Source organism: Cervus canadensis, chromosome 22 (assembly GCF_019320065.1).
Source record: "Cervus canadensis isolate Bull #8, Minnesota chromosome 22, ASM1932006v1, whole genome shotgun sequence".
Lineage (NCBI taxonomy): Eukaryota > Metazoa > Chordata > Mammalia > Artiodactyla > Cervidae > Cervus > Cervus canadensis.
Genome location: NC_057407.1, coordinates 45,564,545 through 45,590,063, shown reverse-complemented (window position 1 = coordinate 45,590,063; position 25,519 = coordinate 45,564,545).

Genomic DNA, 25,519 nt, shown 5'->3' with positions numbered 1-25,519 from the left:
GTAGTCCTGTACAGATGTGAGAGTTGGACCATAAAGAAGGCTGAGTGCTGGAGAATTGATGCTTTTGAACTGGAGTGCTGGAGAAGACTCTTGAGAGTCCCTTGAACTGCAAGGAGATCAGACCAATCAATCCTAAAGGAAATCACCCCTGACTATTCATTGGAAGGACTGATGCTGAAGCTCCAGTACTTTGGCCACCTGATGTGAAGAGTCAACTCGTTGGAAAAGACCCTGTTGCTGGGTAAGATTGAGGGCAAAAGGAAAAGGGGGCAGCAGAGGGTGAGATGGTTAGGTAACATCACCACCTTAATGGACATGGATTTGAACAAACTCCGAGAGATGGTGAAGGACACAGGAGCCTGGTGTGTTGCAGTCCATGGGGTTGCAAAGAGTCAGACCTGACTTGACAACTGCAAGATTAAATAGAATCTAGAAAAGAAAAGGAGGGCACACACAAATGGAGTATCTGAGGAGAGTGTAAGGAAGGATGAATTTTGAGGATGTGGACAGGATTAGGAAGCCAGCGAGGGCTGGTTGAGGCTAGCACCCATGGGAGCCTTTGCATCCCTAGTCCTGAGGTGGGGCAGGGAGGGGTGAAGACCTGCATTAGAGCCACAGCCTTTGGAAGGGGAGCGCAGTCCTCAGATGTACCCTCCCTTCATCCTCTAGTGCCTCCCACACAACACTGAACAGAAGATGGGGTGATGGAGATCCTGCTCTCAGGATTGGGCTGCTGGGAAAGGCAGCGAGACACCCTCGCTGATAAACAGCGCCATCACGGAAGACACTTGCCTTGCTGGAGTTCTTGCAGCGTGCCAGGCTCTGTGCAAGGCACCAGAAAATGCATTCCCTCATTTTATTCTCTGATCCAGTGGTTGAGTCCCATGGGCTTCTCCTCACAGCTCATGGGTAAGGATCAGCTCTTACAAGTCTTGGAGCTCCAGAGCAAAGTATTATGTCCATGGATGTACTTGTGTGTGCTAAGTCACTTCAGTCGTGTCTGATTCTTTGCAATTCTGTAGATTGTGGCCCACCAGGCTCCTCTGTCCGTGGGATTCTCCAGGCAAAAATACTGAAATAGGTTGCCATGCCCTCCTCCAGGTGATCCTTCTGACCCAGGGATCGAACCTGTGCTCCTGCATTGCAGGTGAATTCTTAACACTGAGCCATTGTGGAAGCCCCATGTCCATGGGAGGTGGGAGTACATGTTCTTGTCCAGCTATTTGAAAGATAAAGGTGCCTCTGAACAGAATATGGGATGTGGGGGGATGGTATTAACCAAATGGCTCTCCTCATGTCACTGACACAGCCCCTGGCCTGGAGTCCTGAATTCTAGGTTCCAGTTCTACCCCTAGCAAATTAGACAACCTTCAGTCAATTATTTCCCTGACTCTGTGAGTTTATGAGATGCCCCCCATCTCCTTGCCAACCTACAGGAACGCAACAATTCCGTTCCCAGCAGTTCAGTTCTGGGAACAAAGAGTGAGTGAGTGGAAACGAATTAGTGTTACCTCCCAGTCTGGAGTTTCCGAAATTATCACACTGTCACAAGAACAAAATTAGTCAAAGCCCAAGTGAGCCGTTAAATTAACACCCCGTGATCTTACACTCTTCACTTGATTCATGAGGCAGTTTACAATTCTGAACACCATTCTGGGGGAGGGAAACTAAAGCAGGGCTTGTCTGGAACTTTCTAGATTGCTTTCTGAGGTCACCTGGCTGGTGCACGTACTCTGATGTCTTTCACACATTGTTCCGTTCGCTGACCCTGTTGTCAGGCTTAGTAACTCATGGTGAAAGTGAAGGTGACTTTCTATAAATGGAATTCCACGCCTATGTGGTATGAGAATTTGGTGACCCAGTTAGAATGAGGTTGCCCCTTGCACTGGGTCTTTGAAGCAGTGAAAGACTGGAACTCAAGTTCAGGGAAAGAGAGCTCACATACTCCGGGGGACTGCCAGCCTCGCGATTCCCACAACTCGTGTTAAGTGACCAAAATCATATTCCTTTTCCCAAAGACTTGTTCTGATGGGCAGTGTGTGCCGCAGGTACCAGGCTCCCCAGGAGGTGGCTCATGAGCAGAGCTGGGTGTCCAGAGCACCGCTCCTGACCTTCTCTTGATCTAGCACGTGGGGTGGGAAGGTCACCCCTGGCTTAAAAACCTGCATGTGTTCAAACATCGTATGGTATCACTTACATGTGGAATCTAAAGAAATGGTACTTATTTACAAAACAGAAATAGATTCACAGACATAGAAGACAAACGATGGTTTCCAAAGGGGATGGTTAGGGGTGTGGGGGGAGTAGGAGAGAGAAATGAAGAGCTGAGTATTAACCACCCCCCAAAAAAAAACCTGAAGTGTTTCCCATGGTGCTTCAGTGGGAGCCTAGCATCCTGTTTCTTAGCCGAACTGGCTCAGCCCCGCCTTCCACTGTCTTGCTGTGAGCCGAGCACCTGGCCTTGGCCCTGAGAGCCCTCCCCTCCAGTGCTCACTGTCACAAGAACCCACCATGCAATCGGTGGGTGCAGAGGGTTTGCTCTGCTTTGAGGCATGTCTCTGCATCAGCTACATCTTCTCCATGGGCCCCACTCACATCTTTGCTCTGGCCACACTTCCCCAGTCCTTGTTCCTCCAGCCCCTGGGGTGAGAGCGGCTTCCCTCTGTCGATGGTCCTTGGGTGACCTCAGTGTCTGCCTCATGTCCTCTCAGCTTTTCCCTTCCCTCTAGTCCCTGCACCAAACTCCTGGCAGAGGATCTGTCTTCCTGGCTGGACCCTTCTGATAGACTGGCCTTCTTTTTGTTTCTTGAGTGGCCGTGCTCCTCGCTCCTTCTATTATCCCCTGCAAAGATCCAAATTCACTCCACTTTTCATCAAGACCATCCCTCCTTTCTCAAGCCTGGCCAGCCCAGAGCTGCCTCTGCTGCAGATTCCTGGAGAGGGGTTTCTTTCCTAAGCAGACAAGGCCCTGGAGCTTGAGCTCAAGTTTACAGGGAACCAGCTCACATCTACCTTCCTGAATTCTGAAAAAGCCCAGAGACACCAGCACTCACGTCAAAGGTCACTGCTCATTTTAATCAACGCGCATTGATCTGCATGGCTAGGCTGTGGCCTTCAGTCAGGATTTCCTGTGTGGCAGCTTTTCTCTCCTCTTGGATAACAGTGATATTTGCTGCAAGCATCTAATAGAGCCTGAAATTACCCCGGCAAGTTGTTTACCCTTCTCCAGAGCGGCACTAGGCTCCGTGTGCTGTTTATCCAGTGCTGTCATTGTGTTTTTATTAAGTTAGCCCTTGCACTTCCAGAGTGTGCTACAGGCTCTGTAAATATTTTATTAGCCTTCGTAATTAGTTGTTACATTTCACACTCCTGCTGGGAAGTGGGTCAGTGTGACAGTCCCCGTGTCACCGCAGAGGTGGAGGGGAGCCACCCAGAGATGGGAAAGAGGACTTGAATCTGGGGGCCGAGGGGAAAGCTCCTTCTGCCAGTGAAAGGCGGGAACTTTGTTAGGTGGAGATGATGGGGATCTGATGGTCCAAACAGTGAACACTGAGAATAACTCTCCATCACCTGTGAAACGGGGGGTGCTGCCTCGACAGGACTATGTGGGGAACTGGGTGAGAAGATACAGGAAAGGCACGTGGTACACGGACAGGTCAGCATGCAGCAGGCACGGCTAGCCCCCGTTCCCTCTGCTCAATCCCCCACTCTCTGCCCCCTCATTACTTCCCCACGCAAGCTTTATTTAACCTCCCTTGGAGTGGCCTGTGGGAAGGGGGTGCCAGAATAGCCTGCTTCTGTGATGTGTGTGTTCTGAAAATGAGACATGAAAAATCCCTTGTTTTTTTCAATATTTATTATTTATTTACTTGGCTGATCCCGGTCTTAGGTGGAGCATGCAAGGTTTTTAGTCAGGGCATGCAAACACTTAATTGCAGCATGTGGAGTCTAGTTCCCTAACTAGGAATTGAACCCGGGCCCCCTGCATTGGGAATGCAGAGTCTTAGCCACTGGACCACCAGGGAAGTCCTGGAAAAATCTCTTATTGAAGAGGATTAATATTTTCTTCATGGCCAAGTAAATGCTAGGTTTTAAACATATGATTTTAAAAAAATCATATAGAGCTATTAAATTGTTGGTTGTGATATTTAAATCCTTTTTACATTGCTTATTTCTAGGTCTTTGATATACCAAATAATGACAGAGATGTAATAAAATTTACTGTCATTGTGATTTTGTTAAGTTCTCCCTGTATTTCTAGGCATTTTTGTTCTATGTATTTTCAACTTTCTTTTTAAATACTTCATTTTTATGAACTAACAAACAGAAGTTTCCTATGAATGTAAATAATTTTACATTTAAATATTATATTCATTATCATGCTGAATCTAATGTTATCTTAAATGTTCTAATTCAACCTAAAATCACAAATTTGAAACAAATATTTGATGCACATTTTATCTAATTTTATTGTTGAGTTCCAATAAAACTTTATTTACAAAGACAAGTAGTGGACCAGATAGACAGATAGATGAATAGGGATAGAGATATACACATGGATATGTATAAACAGAAAATGCTAATACACATTTTAAATTTGAGTTCAAGGTTTTCATTTATAATTAGTCAAATTCTTATACATACCTAAAATACCAAATATAAAATGATTCCCTTTTAACAACAAAAAAAATCAGTAGAATGATTTTTGTTTCTTGTACCTTTGTATCTTTAATTCTAAATCTTACTGTAGTTTAAAGATATCTACCTGTTAAAGAAGTTAAATTCTGCTCCAGGTAATTTCTTATTAGAGATTTCTTATTAGAGATTTTTTTGCCAGGACATGATACCTGGAGCCACAAAACCCAGAGCAATCCCTCTCCACCTGTCGTATTGAATCCCTCTTTAGTGGTTTGAAACATGTGCAATTGGCAAGGTGTCAAAGATGTTTGGGTATTAGTTCAACTTAACGAAAACATTTATATCTTGGGCTTCAAAACATAAGCAGCATTGTTACAGCTCTAATTACCTAATTCTCCAGGCCACACTATTCTTCCATATATCTAAAATGACGTTTGAGTGATCTTGAGCCATCTTTAAAAAGTCACTTTTAGGAGGTCATTGGACTTTCCTTATCTCCTGACCAAGGGTCAAACAATACCTTCTAACTTCAGTGTATGCACAATTTCTGTATTCTTTATTGGTACAGTAAGTGAATCAATAATAACCAATATGATAGAGTGAGTAATGGGATTCAACAGACAGTGTGTTCTGTCTTGCTCACTTTCACATCAAGTTTTCAGTCCAGAGATATTTTTCCCCTCTAGAGGTTATTGCTTCAGTCTTCCCTGGCTGCTGTCCACGCTTGACTGTCAGCCTCCTGGGGAGGGTTGGGAGAGGAACATCGTGAAGAGCTTCCCCTACTCAGCACACACACTTTCCCTGAATTCCTCTACCATCCTTGACTGTGTCTTGTATCCTCTGCATTCTGAGTCCTTCTAAGTCAACCTACACAGGAGGAGGCAGATTCCCTCGGAGGGGGAGGTTCCCTGGCACTGGACTGCAGAAAACTATAGTTAAGGCGCAGCCATCTTTAACTGGCTCCCTGGTCCGCTCTAGGGCCACCCTGCCCTTTGCTGTCCTTGATGCTTTAAAAAAAAAATTATTTTAGCACGTGGGAGCTTCATTGTGGCATGTGAAGTCTTTAGTTGCAGCCTGTGGGCTCTAGTTCCCCGATCAGGAATCTAACCCAGGCTGCTTGCATTGGGAGCGTGGAGTCTTAGCCACTGGAACACCAGGGAAATCCCTGTCTTTGGTGCTTTTGAGCCCAGGTTCTGTAGAATGAATTGACTCTACCATGCTTCACCCACAGCTTGGTTTCCAAGCCTCTGTTGCACACTTTTCATCGGTTGCTGTTTCCTCCCCTGTCCCTTTGACCTTGTGGGTTTTTTTCCTTTTCAAATTTTTTAAAAAATTCATTAGCTCTTCTTTGTAACTCTCTCTTCAGATCATTGATCTCATTGCCCCACTCTTTTTAAAAAATAATCTTTATTGGAGCACAGTTGATTTACAAGGTTGTGTTAGTTTCAGGTGTATGGCAAAGTGAATCAGTGATACACAAACATGCATCCACCCTTTTTTAGGTTCTCTTCCCATAGGGGCCATTACAGAGTATTGAGTAGAGTTCCGTGTGTGTACAGCAGGTCCTTATCAGTTATCTATGTTATGCATAGTGGTGTGTATATGTCAGCCCAGCCTCCCAGGTTATCACCCTGCTTCTCCCAGAGTAACCATAGGTTTATTTTCTACATCTGTGACTTTATTTCTGTTTTGTGAATAGATTCATTTGTACCATTTTTAAAGATTCCACTCATCTGACTTTCTTTTGGTTTAGTTCTTCCACCATGAATTCTCCTTAGATAGGATACGGAAAGAGCTTCCCACACCACATGGTAGATGATTGAAAAGAGACTCATACTCACATGCAACCTGTCAGCTTATCTGAGTTACCTGCATGACGGCAAGCATCCAGCCAGAGCCTCGGCCGAGAATCCAGGCTGGTCAGCCCCCTCTTCACCCGGGTCTCCCTGCGGTCCTCAACAGCTGGTTTACACTGAGGTCACAGCTCCAGACATCACACCTGTGCTCACACCTCTGTACGTCTGAAACTGCGGCTGCCTCGGCTCACACCTCCTCCCCACCCCTCTTCTAATCTTCTCCTTAAAGGCCTGGCTCAGACTATACCTTCAACGAGCCCCCTTTCTCTTCCCCTTATTGGGACCAACCTCTTGCTGGTCCCCCTCCCCTCGCTGTATCCCACTCTGTGATTAGTGCTGCGTCCACCTCCTTGCTGGACTGGGAGTGTCTCCTCCGGGCAGGAAGCACCGCCCGGCCGAAACGCACACCCACTAGCTGGTGCCTGACAAAGCGGGGCTTGTTTCAGAGGTTGGCCTTTATCTCCCTTTGTTTCCTGCACAGGTTTCTAGTATGGGTCTCGGCCCTGTTGGTCTCCAGAGCATCAGGGACACAAGGGACATTCAGTCATCTGTCTGTGAAAACTGCTCAGGAATGCTGCCCCACCCTGCGGGGGACTCCAGCATCCCACAGAGCCAGGGGCCCCCAGGTCTCAGACCTTGGGGGTCTGGAGGCCCACAGACTCATCTTATTGTCCTGTAAAAACCAGACTGACTGGGTCTCCTGTACCAGCTCGGTGAGTCCACAGCGCAGGGCTCACCTCCTGCCCACCATCCCTCAGAGATCATGAGAAAAGCAAGGGCTGAGGTGACGCAGCAGAAAGAGAAGGGCCACACCTTTGACTAATAATAAGCTCAGTTAGATAATCAAGTCCAAAAAAAATTATATAAACACTGCCCTGCCGCACCTTGGCCTCTCCCGTGAATATTGCAATAGAGCTTTACCAAGTATCCAAGAAATGTTCCCCAGTCCCTGGAAAAATCTCTGAAGTATATAATCTCATTTGATGCCAGGAAGATGGGTTCTGGAAAGCTTTTAGGACTTGTCTCTCTTGGGGAGGGACTCTCGCAAAAGAACTCTGTGGAGTCTCATGACTTTGGGGTTGCCTGAGCTCGGGCTTCATGATTTAGATCCAGTAACCAATCCCTGAGGCAGGTATTACCGTCCCCACTTGACAAAGAACCGGAGACTCAGAGAGGGCAGGTGTCGCCTCCCAGGACAGAACCTGGGGCTCCGTATTCTGGGCTCTTTCTACCATCCCAGGCTGCTTCCCTGATGAGTGAAAAGAAGAGGAAGGAGAGGCCAGAGACTCTGGTTCTGCCCTCCTGACCCTTCTCTGTGGTGGCTCTGAAATTCCAAAACACATGGATTGTGACATGCAGCCCTAGGGCGCTCCACCACTTCACTGGTTTCTCCTGCGCAGACCATTGGAGTAGAGGCGCTGTTAGACCTTGGACTGTCCTACCCAGGGAAGAAAACTGAAGGCCACTGCCCAGTGCGGGACATGGCTCCACCGAACTTGTCTCAGTCCTCAGCTTCAAAAATTAAAATCTTCTAATCTGAGACTTCGCTTTTGACCTCTAACAAGGAGAGTAAATAAGCAAACCCAGACAAAACAAGCACTGCAGAGAGTCACGGAAGCCCAGTCTAGCATTTCAGCAATTAGGGGTACTTGTCCATAAAGCACTTAAAAATCCATTTAGACCATCCAAGTCGGTTCAAGCTCTTTAATCTTGGATAAAGTAAACAAGACTGTTTTTAAGTTGGTTGGGTTTTTTTTTTTTTTTTTTCTATTTTAAAGCAAGGATATTGGGAGAGAAAAAATCAGACATTCAAGGCCAGACCTTTGGACCCCAGTAATGTATAACAGCTGTAGAGGCTGGTCAGACCTTTTGGTGATATTTTCAGGCTGCCAACGCCAGCTCACCCTTTCGTAGACTGAAAAACAACACATCTCCTTCAAGTACACGTCTCTTTTCATTTGTGGCTTGGAAATCCCTTAAGGGCAGGGCCCAGACATTATTCTGCACCCCACAAAGTGTAGCTCAGCTCATGGGGTCTCAGCAAATGCTTGCTCCCAGGCTGACCGCTGGAAGGAGCGGAGGCTGTGTTGTTGTTCGTCGCTGGCCATGGATGGATCTCACCACAGCCCATCGGCAGCCCACTGTCCAGCTGGACCAGCCCCCTTCCCGTTTCGAACAGCTTCAAGCTGCTCTGTGCCCCTTGATTTGCATTCTTTGCTTCTCCTCCTGGAGCTCCCTGCCAGCCTCCTGCCCCCACCCCGCCTCACTCAGCTGAAGGGACACCCCAGAGGAGCTTGTCCTGATCTGCTTCGGACTTCCCGGCTTTATTTTCCAGCTCCCGGTCTCTTGGCAGTGAGTTCTGGAAGGGCTAGTCTGTATTTCTTAGCACTGATTTGCTCCATGTCTGTTTTCCCCAGCAAACTCCATGAAGGCAGGGGTGACATGTGCCTGTTTCATGCTGTAACCCCCGTGCCCAGCGCAGGGCCCACAGGCGAGGGGACTGAGAGAAGGAGACTATCTTAGATATCAAGAGCACCCTCCGCGCGTGTGTGCTCCGTCGTGTCCAACTCTTTGCGACCCCATGGACTGTAACCCGCTAGACTCCTCCGTCCGTGGGATTCTCCAGGCAAGAAGACTGGAGTGGGTTGTCATTTCCTTCTGCAGGGAGATTTTCCTGACCCAGGGATCGAACCCACGTCTCCTGCATTGCAGGCAGGTCTTTTTCTGCTGAGACATCAGGGAAACCCATTAAGAGCACCAGCTCCACGAATCTCAACCTCTTCTCCTTTCCAGTCAAAGGCCTTCAATCATAGAGTACCCTTTAACCAACGTGGCTTGAACAACTGATTAGTCAGCCAAGGCTGCAGACCTCCCAGTTTAGAGGGTGTGGCTCCCCAGGGCCGAGGGAGAAAACTGGTGTACTAGAGCCCGGAACAAGCTGCACCTATGAGACGGTTCCCCAGGGCAGGAGTTGGGATGTGGCCAGAGGGTAGAAAGCCACGCCCATAGCCACTTGGAGAAGTTGTTGGCGATCACAGCAACGGAACGGACCTGCAGTCACACCTTCATTCCTCTGGATTCTCGCTGGACTGTAAACACACCCAAGGAACGTCCCACGCAGAGGATGAGACTCTGTCTACTGACTTTCATGCTCTGTGGGCTGATGGTGGCCCCTGGGCCGTTTCCTCTTCTCACTTCCAGGCTGTGCTTGTGTGAGGCTCCCTGCTTCGGAGGTAGCTAGCTCTGTGGTGGGGAAGCAGGAAGATGCGCCTCTAATTTGAGGTGGACATCACCACGCAAGTTTCCATCAGAGCTGTGGCTGGAAACGTGGGTGGGCCAAGAAAGATGTGTCATGGGGTGCCACAGGCACCAGCTACCACCACGTTTCTCTGCATCTGCCACTCCCCTGCAGGCTCGCTGCCTACAGATGGGTCCTCCAGAAGATTGATTAATGAGTCTAGCCCAAAGGACACTGGCTTGGAAGATACTGCCTTTCTTAGGGCTCCTTGAGAAAAGGACCACCCTCTTCCATCTTCCTTCTGACCTCGGTCTTTGGCACATCCCCCCTCCTGCAGAACGCTCCCATGTGATGGAGGCGAGTTGTCAAGCTCACCTGGCCCCAGGGGTAGAAGAGAGCTGCTGTGTAAGAGAGCATTTCCGGCAACCCGCCTAGGATATCTCCACTGTCCCCCTGCGCAGGCTGGGTCACACCTGACCCGGGTCAGGACTCTTGCAGGCTGAACTCAGCGCCCCTGTGCTGCCCTGACTGGTGAACTTGTCACGTGTATCTCCGTGTGTTCACAAGGCCATCCCCTGTGTGCACCGGGAGCTCCTTTAGCATCACAGCGTGTCTCATTTCCACACCTAAGACCTAGTGTCATGCCCAGGACACAGGGGTTCTCTGCAAACCCTTGTGGAGGCAAAGGAGAGAAAGTGTGTGGGGAGGAGGAGGGAAGTCGGTTGCTAGGAGACAAAATGAAATGATTCACTTGTGTCCCAGTTGCCAAAGTTAAGTCATCTGACCCATGCGGGGAATTCCCAGAACTCACCATTTAAAGCAATACTTGGCTGAAATCTATTGCAAAATACAGTCCTGACTGAGGCTCTTGATTTTGCCTCTGTTATTTTTTTGAGAAAGAGATACTCCAAGAGCCAGTGACTCAGACCTCCAGGTGACTTGGCTGTGGTTTCTTATGAGTCAGACTTACCCGTAAGACAGTCGAGGACAGAGGTGAACAGGAAACAGGCCGAGAAAAGCCAGAGAAGCAGAGTCAACACAGACGTCGAGGAGGCTTCCGGCAGCTCTCCCGGGCTGAAAGGCACACGGAGAACCCCCAGACATTCAACGGACAAGGAGGTGTGGCTGAGACCCCTTCAGCTGGAAGAGTCCCCTCAGGTAGCTGCCCAGGAGGACGGGTTGTAAAGGTCCTGGGGTTATGGCCACTTCAGGTGGGCTGCTTCCCATTTATTTGTCCAGGTAAAGAGAAAAAAACAAGACATGACACCTGATAGCTTCATAATCTATGGATTCTTCCTCCTACTCTGCCCTGCATCCTGTCTCTTGACGATCCTGATATTTGCCGAATGTGAACCGATTGACATCACTGTGTGGATGGAGAGAAAGAAAAAGTCAGCCCAAGTGCAAGGGTACAAAGACAAAGGCAACTTTGAACAGAAGAAGCTGCCATAAGCCCGGTCTCCTGATCACTGAGCCCCCAGCAGCCGTCTGGGCTCATGTGAGCTATAGCCCTCAGGATGTTTACCATCTAACGCAAGCGGGAGAGCAGACTCTGATTGCACAAATTGCTGAATGTTGTGTGCAGGAAATAACACATTACCTTTGTAATTCTGTATACAGCGTACAAAGCAATTTCCCCACATACCTCGTAATCTAACAAGCCTGAAGTTGTTATTACTGTTCCAGACGCAGAAACTGAGACACAGAGAGGTTAAGTGACGTGCCCTCATTCACACAGCTATCACCAGGTGGATCCTGGCATTGATCCACCAGGTTGTCTGGGCCCATCGCAAGAACTGTTCTCTGGACCCTGCAGCAGATTCCCACCAGCTACCCTATGGACTGCAGCCCGCCAGGCTCCCTCTTTCCATGGGATTTTCCAGGCAAGAATACTGGAGTGGGTCACCATGCCCGCCTCCAGGGTATCTTCCTGACCCAGGGATCGAACCTGCATCTCTTATGTCTCCTATATTGGCAGGTGGATTCTTTACCACTAGCATCACCTGGGATGCCCTTTACCTGTGATAGCCTCCCTTCCTTCATGCCTCCTGAGCAGTGGTGTTTATACCTGAATCCCAGCATGTCCATGATGATAGCAGGTAATATGAAACTTGGAGAAACACCCCTTGCAGCCACTAAGAGAGCCTGATTCTGATAATTCTGTTAAGGTCTGGAGCAAAGAGAGTGAACATTTTAGGTGAATATATAAAAGACTCTAGAAAGAACTTTGGAGTGGTTGAGTATTACTTAAAGTTCATGGAGCCCATAGTGCTAAAATTGGGAGAAGACTGCTTAACAAGGGAGATGGGGGCTCTGTCCAAGCTCAGAAGAGACCAGGACCAAAGATGCAAGGATCCAGGAACGAGGGAGCCCAAAGACATCTTAACAAAAAGCTCCATGTGCGGCACTGGGTACTCGGCGCCTGGCCTCCCAGTCCTGGAGAGTGTGGGTACCGTGGGGCATTTAAGGAGGACAGAGTGCTCAGGATCCAGTGCCCCAGGTGGGACCGCCCCTGATCACACAGGATTGTTCCAGAGAAGAGGAGGTCCCATGTGCTCTGAGGCCACTGCAGAGGCAGTGTGAAGGTGTGCTGGGGTCAGCAGGGCTCTCCCAAGATGCTGGGCCGGTCAGCACTACGAAGAGCATAAGTATGAGGTGTCTTTAGAGCCTGGGACACTGAGCAGGGCCCTGGCTCCACACAGGCAAGGGCCAGTGACTCTCGAATGTCTTATTTTCCGCCCATACCTCACTTCCTAGTCCTCGACTTACTAGGTGACATCATGCACTTAGATATGTCATCGAAATATCAAACTTAATTGACTTAGAGTGGAACTCGTAACCCATTTGTCTCAAATTGCTGACTCAAACCAGACTCTGAACATTATCCCTGGGTTTCTCTCTCCTCCTGGCTCCCACGTTGAGTCCATGACCTTGTCCTACCGCGCTCCCAAATCTATTCATTTCTTTCCACCTCCAAGGCCATGTCCGTGGTCCTAGCTCCCCCTCGATCATCGACGCCTTACACTTAGAGCTCTGTTCCCACAGGGCAGCTGGAACGACCCCGAGGCCAGAGCGCCCTCCGTCCCTGTTGCCTCAACCACAGGGAAGTGAGTAGGGAAGACCAGGATTGGACAGGCAAACAGTCTGATCCGGGGGTGTTGCCTTTGGGACAAACCATTCCCAAAGAAGCCTTCATGGCTCCTTCATCTCAAGAGTGACCCTGGAGGGGAAGGGATAGTTAGGGGGTTTGGAATGGACATGCACCCACTTGTGTATTTAAAATGGAGAACCAACAAGGACCTACCGTCCAGCACCGGAAGCTCTGCTCCTTATGTGGCAGCCTGGAGGGGAGTTTGGGGAGAATGGATACATATATATGTATGGCCGAGTCCCTTTGCTACCTACCTGAAACTGTCTCAACACGGTTGATCAACTAATTTGCTTCATTGTGAATGACTCTGTGCGACCCCAGGGACTGTACCCCACCAGGCCGCTCTGTCCATGGCATTCTCCAGGCAAGAATGCTGGAGTGGGTTACCATGCCCTCCTCCAGGGGATCTTCCTGACCCAGGGATCAAACCCGTGTCTCTTATGTCTCCTGCATTGGCAGATGTGTTCTTAACCACTAGTGCCAATTTAGTGGTTCCTAACCACTAAATTCCAGTATAAAATAAAAAGTTTAAAAAAAAAGTGACCCTGGAAAGCCAGGGGATGCAGAGAGGATTTGGACTTCTAAATGAGAAAGGTATCCTTTAATTCTCAGCTCTGCCCCTTATGAGGGGTGGCCTTGTGCAATCTTCCCAACTCTCTGAGTCTCTGGTGCCACTTAGAACAGGGGTCCTGGTATCCACTTCATGGGGATTTTGTGGAGATTAGATAAAATCACAGAAAGAAAGCCCCTCATTCAAGGGTCAGCACGTGGTAGATCCCTGTTGGGAGGCTTGGTATTTCTAACATCCTGCCCACTGGGTTCTCAGGCCCCAGAGAGGAGACACTATAATTAGGCTATTCTGCTCTGGAATTCCTCAGTGCCTCTGCCTCTCTTTTTTCCTTCCATTGTCTCTCCCTTCCTTTCCCACCCACGGTTTGAAGCTGACTGTTCTGTCTGCAGGAAGTGTGTTAAATGAGACAATGTTTGTGTTCACGCCTCGTTCCAGGGCTTTGCCAGCATGCTCTTCTCTTCTGGTCCTTGGGGAGTATCAGAAATGTGGTCAGGTGCGCCTGTTGACCGTGTTACAGGCACCGCTCACACAGTTGTTAGAAGATAAATTTCGTTTGCAGAAAATAGCCTGAATGGTATATTCAAATGGGCATGGATTTTAGAGGTGCAAGTCTGGGTCCACTTCCCCGCAATGTTACTGCCTGTGAGCTCTGACCATGTTATGTACTATCTTCTAGTGTCAGTGTCCTCATCCAGAAGACTTTCAGGATTCTTATTAGAATAATGAGAGAGAGGTTTTGAAATACTGCAAGGTCAGTCACATTGAAAATGCTTGATAAATGAGCATCTAACATAGCACTTGGCATTGGAAACACCTAGCCCACAGGTCCAATCTAGCCCATCCCCTGTCTTTTTTTAAAATTAATTTTTATGTATTTATTTTTGTCTGTGCTAGGTCTTTGTTGCTTTTTGAGAGCTTTCTCTAGTTGCAGCAAGTGGGGGCTACCTCTCGTTGTGGTGCACAGGCTTCTCATTGCGGCGGCTTCTCTTGTTGCAAAACATGGGCTTTAGGTGCTCAGACTTCAGTAGTTGCAGCACGCAGGCTCGATAGTTCTGGCTTACAAGCTCAGTAGTTGTGGTACACGGGCTTAGTTGTTCCACGGCATGTGGAACCTTCCCAGCCAAGGGAGCCAACCTGTGACCCCTGCATTGGCTGGTAGATTCTTACCCACTACTCCATCAGGGAGGTCCTACCTGTTTTTATAAATAAAGTTTTATTAGGACACACATACACCCATGTATTTACATATGCTCTGTTGGCTGCTTTCATGCCATAGTAGCAGAGTTCAGTTGGCTGCACCTTCCTGTCAGTTTCTTTGTTTTCATCTAGAAGCTAGAGGGCTGCTGTAGACCCAGGGCATTATAGCCATGATGGTTATGGGGTACCACCAGCAGCTGCTTATTTAATGTATCAGTTGGGATTAAATTCAGCTACATTAAAAAAAAAAAAAACTATAATGGCTTAAAGATGGTAGAAGCTGATTTAGCTCTCATATTAAAGTCTGAAGATAGGCAATCCAGAGCTGTTCGAACCTAGATTCAAAAGACTCAGGGACCTGGGCTCTCTTACCTTGCCACTTTCCCTACAAGGAGACCTTCCTTCTCACAGTCCAAGATGGTGGCCAAAGTTCCAGCCATCACATTCTCATTCCAAGTAGCTGGAAAAAGAATAGGATAAAGAAAAAGGAGCAAAGTGTATGCAACCGTTCTTTTTAAGGACAGTTCCCAGCAGCTGCCACTGGACACAGTTGCTCTGGTTGGTCACACAGGCATGCTTAGTTGTAAGGGAGGCTGGGAAGTGGAGCATTAATCCATGTGGCTCTATGCCCAGATGAAAATTGAGGGGTTCTTTTTACTAAGGAAAATGGAGAGAACAGATATTGGAGGAAAACAAGTGGATGTGAGTCCTTTAGGATAGCTTTAGCTATAAATAGCCAAAGCCCAGTCTTCAGTGTTTGAAGCTGCTAAGACTTTTATTCTTTAATTATCAAAAAATCCAGAGGTAGCTAGTTTAAGGTTTGCCCCAATAGTTCACCATATCACGAAACACCCACGAAGCGTGGCTCTGCCCCTTCAGTGTGCTGGCTTTACTTCCCCTGTCTTTACTACCCATCAGGCCCAATAATTGAGAAGAGCAGTGGGCAGACTACCTCTGGATTTGTTCTTCTGGTGACAAGTCAGCTGCTGCAGATCCTTTATACCCTTCCCCAAAGCTAGGAGGGAAGAGCTGGTGGAGAGGGCTTCCTTCCTGTGGTGGAGTTCTTGTATTGGGTTGGCCAAAAAGTTCATTCCATAAGATGTTATGGAAAAACCTGAAGGAACTTTTTGGATCAATCTAGTATTTCCCCAGAAGTTCCTAGAAGCTTCCCCTTCCATCTCCTTTGCCAGTCATCGTTCTCATGCCCACCTCTAGACTAGTCACCAGCAAAATTAAACAGGACTGCCATGATTGGCTCACATGACTTGCTATCTGAACAAAATTAGGACCCCACTGGCAGGGAAGAAAAAGGAAATGAGTTGTGAGTGGAAATGTATTAAGATCAACCCACTATTGGGGCTTTCCAGGTAGCTCAGTGGTAAAGAATCTGCCTGCCAATGCAGGAGACACAGGTTCCATCCCTAGGTCAGGAAGATCACCTGTAGAAGGAAATGGCAACCCACTTTAGTATTCTTGCCTGGAGAGTCCCGTGGACAGAGCCCGGCAGGCTACAGTCCATGGTTTTATAAAGAGTCAGATATAATGAGCGACTAAACCACAACAACTACAACCCTCTATTATCTGGGAAGAGAGTGAAATATTAATTGTTTCCCCCTGCCTCTAGAAACATAATAGTTCAGTTATTCCTGGCTAAAAGGCAAGGAGTAAATTGAATTTGAATCATATTCTCAAGCTTCTTAGAGCAGCTATTTATTATCAATATGTTCTGTATCATTACAAAATCTAGAATTAGAGGTAAAATCCGCTCCATAAATCTTTAGGTTTCAGCTCTCAGCTCAGGATGCTGCATAGTGCTGCCTCCCCAGTGCTCAGAGCTATTTTCAGGTGGATGTTCTGGGCAGAAAAGCGGCTTCCTAAAAATAATCTTACAGTGGCAAGCCTACAGCTCCCAGAATTGATGCACCTTATCTTGTTGATCAGGTCTGCAGTCTTACAGCAAAGCCCATCCTCCCTAACCGGACCGCTGGTGGTAATGAGATTAAATTCGTCTCCCCTGAAAATAGTGCTCGTCGCCCAGCAGAGGCCCAGCCGTGCTTTGCAGTGCTACCCATCAAGCCCGACCACTGAGAGGAGCAGTGGGCAGGCCACCTCTGGATTTGCAGTGCAGAGCTGGAGGAAAGAGGCTGAACGTGAGGCCAGTGGGCTCACTCTAAGATTTTATCCAGCTCCTTCCCCCAGTGGAAAGAAAATGGAAAGTGGTGTTCCTTTATTAAAGTATAACTGAGGCACAGTAAACAGCACGTATCAAGAATGCAGGTTGATACATTCTGATATCTAGATCCACCAGTGAAACCATCCCACAATCGAGACAGTGAACATGGCAACCACTCCTGAAAGTTCCCTGCTGACCCTCATAACCTGTTCTCTCACATCTCTACACTCCCTCCCTGAGCAAGCTCTCCCTGAAGATAAGGTTGCATTTTCTAGAGTTTTATACGAATGGAATGTATACATATTCTTCTTTGACTTGTTTCTCTCAGCATAATTATTCTAGAATTTCTTGCGGTTGTATAAATAGTTCATTCCTTTGGATTGCTGAATAGTGTTCCATTGTGTGGATATGCCACAACTTGTTTATCCATTTAGCACTTAATAGACGTTTGAGTTTTTTCCAATATTTGACTACTACAAATAAAGTATGCATTCATGTATGAGTTTTTGTACGAATATACACTTCTTTTCTCTTGGGTAAATGCCTAGAAATGGAGTAGCCCAACTGTTTTCAAAAGTGATTGGACCAATTAACGTATCGAACAGCAGGGTCCGAGTTCCTTCACACCCTCACCAGCACTTCATAGGGTAGGTTTTTTTAATTGGATGTGTTTTAATAGATGTGTAGTTACATGTCATCGTGGTTTTCATTTGAATTTCCGTAGTGACTAATGATGTTGAGAATCCTCTGAGGTGCTCGTTTGACATCAATGTATCTGTCTTTTGTGAAGTCCCTATTTAGATCAACCTGGGTCTCCTGCGTTGCAGACAGATTTTTTACTGTCTAATCCACCAGGGAAGCCCAATTCAGATCTGTCACCCACTTTAAAATCTTTTACCCACTTTATCTTCTTCTTATTAAATTATGAGACTTATATATATGGCATGTAAGTTACTTATTAGAAAAAATATTTTGCAAGTACTTTATATCAGTCTTTGGGTTGTATTTTTATTCTTCCAATAGTGTCCTTCTAAGAGAAGAAATTTTTGATTTAGATGTTAATTTTATTAAATTTTATTTTTTAGTGTCATATCTAGGACATATCTAACTCACGATCAAAAAATGGCTTATGTTTTCTTCTAGAATTTTAATATTTTTAAGTTTTGCATTTATATCTATCATCCATTTTGAGTTCATATTTGTATATGATAGAAGGTATGGATTCAGGTTCATCATTTGTGTGTATATGTGTGTGTTTTCTAATTGTTAAGTACCTTCCATTGAAAAGACTAATCTTTCTCCACACTGCATGTACCTTTAGTTAAAAATCAGTGATCCACATATGTTTGGGTCAGTTTCTAGGCTCTGTCTTCTGTTTCATTGATTTAATTGTCTAATTTGAGACCAGTACCACCTTATCTTGATAACTAGCTTTATTAAGTCTTGAAGTCTGGTAGTACTTACCACCTTTGTTGTTGTTGGTTAGTTGCTAAGTCATGTCCAACTCTTTTGCAATCCCGTGGACTGTAGCCTGCCAGGCTCCTCTGTCCATGGGATTTCCCAGGCAAGAATATGGAAGTGGGTTGCCATTTTCTTCTTCAGGGAATTTTCCCAGCCCAGGGATCAAACCCACATTTCCTGCACTGGCAGGCAGGTTCTTTACCACTGAGCCTCCAGAAAAGCTCATCTATTTTGTTCTTTTTCAAAGAACAATTTTTTTGGCTATTCTAGGTTCACTGCATTTCCACAAGAATTTTGAATCAGGATGTCATTTTCTATAAAAAGTCTGCTAGCATATTAATAGAGATTATGTTAAATCTGTAGATCAATCTAGGAATAATATTAATCTTGACAATGTAGAGTCTTCCAACCCATGATTAAAGTTCAGCTCTCCATTTATTTGGAAATTCTTTAATTTCTTTAGCAATGTTATTTATAGTTTTCAGCATACGGACCTTTCATATCTTTTGTCAGAGTTGTCCCTAAGCATTTTATACTTTTTGGTGCCGCTGTACATGGCATTTTTGCTTCAGTTCCCAATTATTTGTTGCTAGTATATAGATTTACAATGGATTCTTTACTTTTATATTATACACTGTAAGTTTGCTAAATCCATTCATTAGTTCAAGTGTCTTTTTATTTCATTGTTTTGGGTAACTTATGGAGACAATCATGTCATTGTGAGTAAAGATAATTTAATTTTTTCCGTTCCAATTTGTATCTCCTTTATTCCTCCTCTTTGCATTTTTACATTGACTGAGACCTCTAGTACAGTGTTGAATAAAAGTTGTGAGAGCAGATTTTCTTGCCTGCTCAGACTTCTCCAGCTCTTTTTCATCCCTGGATGCTCACTTTAGCTCTTGTCTTTCCTATCTTAACCCCTCCTTAGTCACTGTCCATCTCCTGGTATTTGGTTTGACTCTACCCATGATCTGTGGTGGTGGTGGTGGTGGTTTAGTTGCTCAGTCATGTCTGACTCTGTGACCCCATGGGCTGTAGCCCACCAGGCTCCTCTGTCCATGGGATTTCCCAGGCAAGAATATGGGGGTGGGTTGCCATTTCCTTCTTCAAGGGATCTTCCTGACCCAGGGATTGAACCTGCATCACCTACATTGCAGGTGATATCCTCCACTGATGTGTTATATCCAATCCTGATTTCTTTTCTAGGTAGAACTTGACTCTCTACACTCCCTACTTGAGTTAGTGTTCCCATATATACTATCTTCCACATATCTTTGTTTTTGCAGCATCCCAGACCTGATGTCTCAGAGAGAAGAAACCTCGTATAGGCAGAGAGGGACTCCAACAACTACAAGCTTCCACGGCCACTTTACAGGTTTTCCAAAAGCTGGATGGGAATATTCTTTAACAGGTCCTCCGAGAGCAAGGTGTAAAGTGAGAGCACGGCCCAAGGCTGGTGTTTGTAGTTCAGCTCACTCATTCCTCGTGAAAGAGAAACAAGTCATGAGACTGCTCTGGCAGGAGGCCAGAGCAAGGGGAAGAGAGTAGATGGTAGAAATAGAACTGCATGCGGCTGGCACACCTGTTGTATTTGGATTCCCCAAGAGATGAGAATCTGACACGGGAGTAGGGGGCGTGTGTGTGTGTGTGTGTGTGTACTCAGTCATGTCCATCTGTTTGTGACCCCGTGGACTGTAGCCAACCAGGATCCTCTGTCCATGGGAGTCTCCAGGCAAGAATACCACTGTGGGTTGCCGTTTCCTTCTCCAGGGGATCTTCCTGACCCAGGGACCAAACCCAAGTATCTTGTCTCCTGCATTGGCAGGTGGAATGTTTACCAAGGCACCACCCGGACAGCCCAGAGTGGAAGGAATGCCACAGAAAAGGAAATAGGCTTGAATACACCCACTTGTTTCGTTAATCATCAGCTAAGGACTATGGTGGAGAAGTGAACTTCCAGGAACTCCCAGCCTTTCCTTCTGTCAGGCCAAGTGGGTTCCAGCAGCCCAAGGAGCCCTCCAGAAGAACACTGGAGGCGCTGGCTGTTGGCCGTGCAAATACGAGGCAGACAGGGAGCACACGAGAGGGGTAGACAGGAGTCTGAGGGTATGTGGACCGAGCATTGATGTGGTGCACGTGCACTTATTTCACCTGAGGACACAGGCTCAGACTTACGGACGGCCTCCCCTGACCAAGCACAGATGCTGGGGACACTAGCTCCTCACCTTGGGCTCTTTCCCCCAGCCCTGGTATGGATGTTGGAAGCGAGCTCAGCACCTGCCTCTGTTACATTCTAGCACTCAGCCTCTGCTCTGGTTTGTGTGTTCCTCCAGTCATCATCAGAGTGTGTTTACCGATGTGACCTCACTGTCAGCAAATCAGAGTCAGACCCTAAACCCACAGCCCCAGAAACGCGCAGCAGGCCTCCCCTGTGTTGCTGCCACCGCTGAAGACCTCCTTAGGGTCCTACTGCCTCTGGAGTCTGCTTGAAATATTTCCACCTTCATCAACTTGGATGGCAAGCCCAGCTCCTTTGCCCATTTCCTCAAAGAGCCCACTGATGCTCAGGGCTCAGCTGGGATTCAGCCGACCTAGCTGATGCCGTGGTGCAGAGTGCAGCCCATTAGCATCCGGCCACTTCCTTTTCTTCTCTCTCTGCTTCCCTCTGGGGATCACAGTTAAGTCCTCTCTTGGGCCTTGCACCGCATATCCTGAGGCTTAAGCTCGCCCCTGGGCTCCCAACACCACTCCAGTGGCCCATCAGGATAGCTCTTCCACATAAATATGATGCTCCTGCTAGGAGGAATTATGGGGAATTACAAGCTTCCTTCCACAAGCCTGCTTTTCAAACAGATTCCTTTTTTCTCCTTCATGTGTCTTTGTTGTTGTTCAGTCACTCAGTCGTGTCTGACTCTTTGCCACCCCATGAACTGCAGCACGCCAGGCTTCCCTGCCCTTCACTACCTCCCTGAATTTGCTCAAACTCATATTCACTGAGTCAGTGATGCCATCCAACCATCTCATCCTCTGTTGCCCCCTTCTCCTTTTGCCTTCAATCTTTCGCAGCAACAGGGTCTTTTCCAATGAGTCGGCTCTTCGCATCAAGGTGGCCAAAGTATTGGAGCTTCAGCTTCAGCATCAGTCCTTCCAATGAATATGCAATGTCGATTTCCTTTAGGATTGACTGGTTTGATCTCCATTGTGTATCTTACCCTGTAGATTCTTGCCCCATCAACATTATGTATGAATGTATTTATTTACTTACTAGTGTATTTTTATTTCTCTGTCATTGTTCTAGATGTGTCTCTTATGAATCACTTACGTTTGGATTCAACGTGGGATATTTGTTATTGTATTTGTCATGAAGATGGACATTGTGGGTCTTATTTCTTTCATCTTAGTTTATGCAATCCATTTGGCATTTTTAGGCCTCTTGGCTTTTTTTCTTCCTGTGTGTGTGCATGCTAAGTCACTTCAGTCGTGTTGGACTGTGTGTGACCCCATGGACTGTAGCCCTCCAGGCTCCTCTGTCCATAGGGATTCTCCAGGCAAGAATACTGGAGTGGGCTGCCCTGCCCTCCTCCAGGGGATCTTCCTGACACAGGGATCAAACCCTCAACTCTTAAGTCTCCTGCATTGGCAGGTGTTTTTTTGTTTTTGGTTTTTTTAACCACCAGCGCCACCTGGAAAGCCCTTTTTTTCTTCCAGCCTTTGACCAAATGTTTTGTGTGTTTGTTCTTTTTACCCAAGTGATTTGAAAAGCTGTGAATTCTATTTTTACTGGGTTAATGGTTATCCTTATATTTCAAAAAGTGATTGCTCCTATGTCCTTACATCAGTGTCAAAAATGCTACCAGCCCTGATGACCCTCTCCAGGGAAAGTGACAGACCTAATACCCTTGCCTATCCTTCCCATTCATGTCCACCTCCCACTTCCCAAGATTTTTTTGGTACAAGCTAATGATACTGTTTAATTATCAATCTTTTTCTTTTTATTTTCATATTGGCATAGCTTCCTTGCAAAATTAAATATTGAATTAATTGTATTTAATATTGCATTTAAACAATTAATTATTTAAACAATAATTTAACTTTCTTCTATTAAGCAAGCTTCTTTTTTAAAATTTGTGTTTGTTTTTGGCTGCCCTGGGTCTTTGTTGCTGCATGTGGGCTTTCTCTCGTTGCGGTGAGCAGGGGCTACTTTCTCATTGTGATGTGTGGGTTTCTCCTTGCAGTGACGTCTCTTGTTGTGGTGCACAGGCTTAGTTGCTCTGCAGCATGTGGGATCTTTCCAGACCTGGACTGAACTTGTGTCCCCTGCATTGGTAGGCGGATTCTTAACCACTGGACTATGAGGGAAGTCCCACAAGCTTTTTTTTTCCGTTATAGGTTATTACAAGATGTTGAATATAGTTCCCTATGCTCTACTGTGTTGCTTATCTATTTTCTATAGAGTAATGTGTGTCTGCTAATCCCAAACTCCTCATTTATCCCTCTCCCCCTTTGGTATCCATAAGTTTCCTTTCTTTGTGTGTAAGTCTATTTCTGTCTTATAAATAAATTCATTTGAATCATTTGTTTTTAGATCCTACATATAAGTGGTATCATATGCTACTTGTCTTTGAGTTACTTCACTTAGTATGATCATATCTAGGTCCATCCGTGTTGCTGCAGATGGCATTATTTCATTCTTTTTTTATGGTTGAATAATTGCATATAAAAGATTTGGACATGACTTAGCGACGGAACAGCAACAACCACATCTTTTAACTCTGTCAGTACTCACCCCATGTCTTTCGTTTGTGTTTTCCTCATGCTTGAGTTCTGTATTGTGAGTTGTTTCTAAGATCACTGGACTACTTTTTTGAGAAAACAGAAGGAAGAAAAAGAAGTGAGTTGCATCCTTCCTGAGATCTTGTCTGTGTGGGAATTCCTCTTCCCTTTGCCTTGCCCCCAGAATTGTTTAACTGCCACCTGTAACATTACTTCATTTGCTTCTGATCAAAAAAGTGAAAAGAAGTGAGTTGTCAATGTGATCGTTTTGTTTTTTCTACATGGTTCCTTGTAAGATTATTTTTCTTACTCTTAAATTTTTTAAAAAATGTTCCAAGATATTTCTAAGTGTGTGTTCTTTCTTTATATTAATTTCTCTGACACTTGGTAAGCTCTTTTATTCTGAAGATTCTAGTCTTTCCAGCTCAGGAAAATAGCTTTTATTATACATCCTGAATCAATTTTTCATGACATTTATCTTTTTGCTCACCATCTCAATCTTTCTACAGGAAATCTTTTTACCTTTCTGAGTAATCAGATAATTTATCAAACCATCTTTCAGAATCAGTGAGTCTCTTTTCTGCCTTATCTACTGTGCTATTCATGCTGTCTAGGATGGCTTTCTGAGTTAAGGAACTCATGTTTTTCATCAGAAGGTAATCTATCCTGATTTCAGGTTTCCCAGCTTTCCACAGTGCAGTGCCCTCTTGACTCTTACTGAGAATACACATTAGAGGGTTTTGTCTCCTGGAGTTGCTGTCCTCAGGTTGTCCTCAAGGCTGTGACTTGTCTGCGAGTCTGTGCGTCTCCAGCCCCTGCAGGAGGCCTGGAGATGCTTGTGTAGGTCATGGCTGCCATTGTGCTCAGGATATGGGGAAGGCCAACTGGAGAGAGACGGATGAGGTGGGAAGTTCACTGTGAGCTGAAAGCTTCTCTTCACAACACCCAGCAACCCCAAGTTTCCCAGAGTCCTCCAGTCTCCTCTTAGGATCCCTGGCAACCTAGGCAATCCTGTTTATTTAACTGTGTCGATCAAAGCACATGAGGGCAGTTGGCGCACACCACAGCTGCTTGCTCCAGGTGATGAGCACTGGTAGTTTGCTCAATCATTCATTCATTTAGTAAATATTCATTGAGCACCTCTTTGTACTAAGTCTGGTTCTACATGCTGAAAATATGATGGCAAAGTTGGTTCTCTGCCCACAGTGCTTTTATTAGAGTGGGGTGATAGGCTGTACAAAAAATATTATAATATAATATATATTTAATATAAAAATATGTATAAATATATATTTATACATAAACATTTATAATATATATTTATATTTCCTGGTGGCTCAGACAGTAACGAATCTGCCTGCAATGCAGAAGACCTGAGTTTGATCCCTGGGTTGGGAAGATCCCCTGGAGAAGGGTAAAGTATAGCATTCTAATATTTATTAATTTATATAACTATATTTATGAAAATATAAATAAAACAATAAAATATCAAAGAATTATAAATACTATGAAAAAAGAAATCCAAGAGTAAACACCTTGAGAAAGGAAAAGTGCTATTTTAGTGAGGATGATCTGGAAAGACCTGGAGCAGAACTGGAATAAAGTGAGGAAGTGAGTTCAGAGAGTGTCTGGGGGAGGAGTGGTCCGGGTGGAGGGGACAGCAAGTGCAAAGGCCCTGGGGCAGGAGAGCCTTGGGGCTTCCTAAAGGAAAACGAAGAGACCCGTGTGGCCGAGATTGCATGTGGGAACAGAGCAGGGCAGGGACAAGTGGTGTGGTCAGCGTGCTACATGGTACTTGCTTTACTAGACAGTCCTGCATGCATCTGGACCATACTTGGGCTTCTCATGAGACAGCTGCATCCTTCAAGATGCAAGGCATATCTCTTGACCAATGAGGGACATTTGTTGTTGTTTAGTTGCTCAGTTGTGTCTGACTCTTTGCAGCCCCATGGACTGCAGCATACCAGGCTTCCCTGTCCTTCACCATCTCCTGGAATTTGTTCAGACTCATGTCCGTTGAGTCAATGATGTCATCCAACTATCTCATCCTTTGTCATCCCCTTCCCCTTCTGCCCTCAGTCTTTCCCAGCATCGGGGTCTTTTCCAATGGGTCAGCTCTTCACATCAGGTGGCCAAAGTATTGGAGCTTCAGCATCAGTCCTTTCAACATGCCTTCTAGGAAACAGCGTCTCAGTAGCCCAGCCCCAGCGTGTGGGGTTGGAATTACTCCTGCTGAGCTCCAAGCCTGTGATAAATCATCTGGATACCAAAGGGCTCCCTGGCCCCCGTGTCAGCCTTTCACTCATAGCATTGTGTTGGGCCAGCCGCCCACCTTCTGTTGTCCATAACCTCGTGCTGAGCTTCGGCCTTCTTGGCCCGAGCCCTGAAGCTGCTCAGGGCCCACCTCACACTTGCGGGCCCACATGATCCTGTGTTCTGTGGCTGCAGCAGGGGCTAGGTA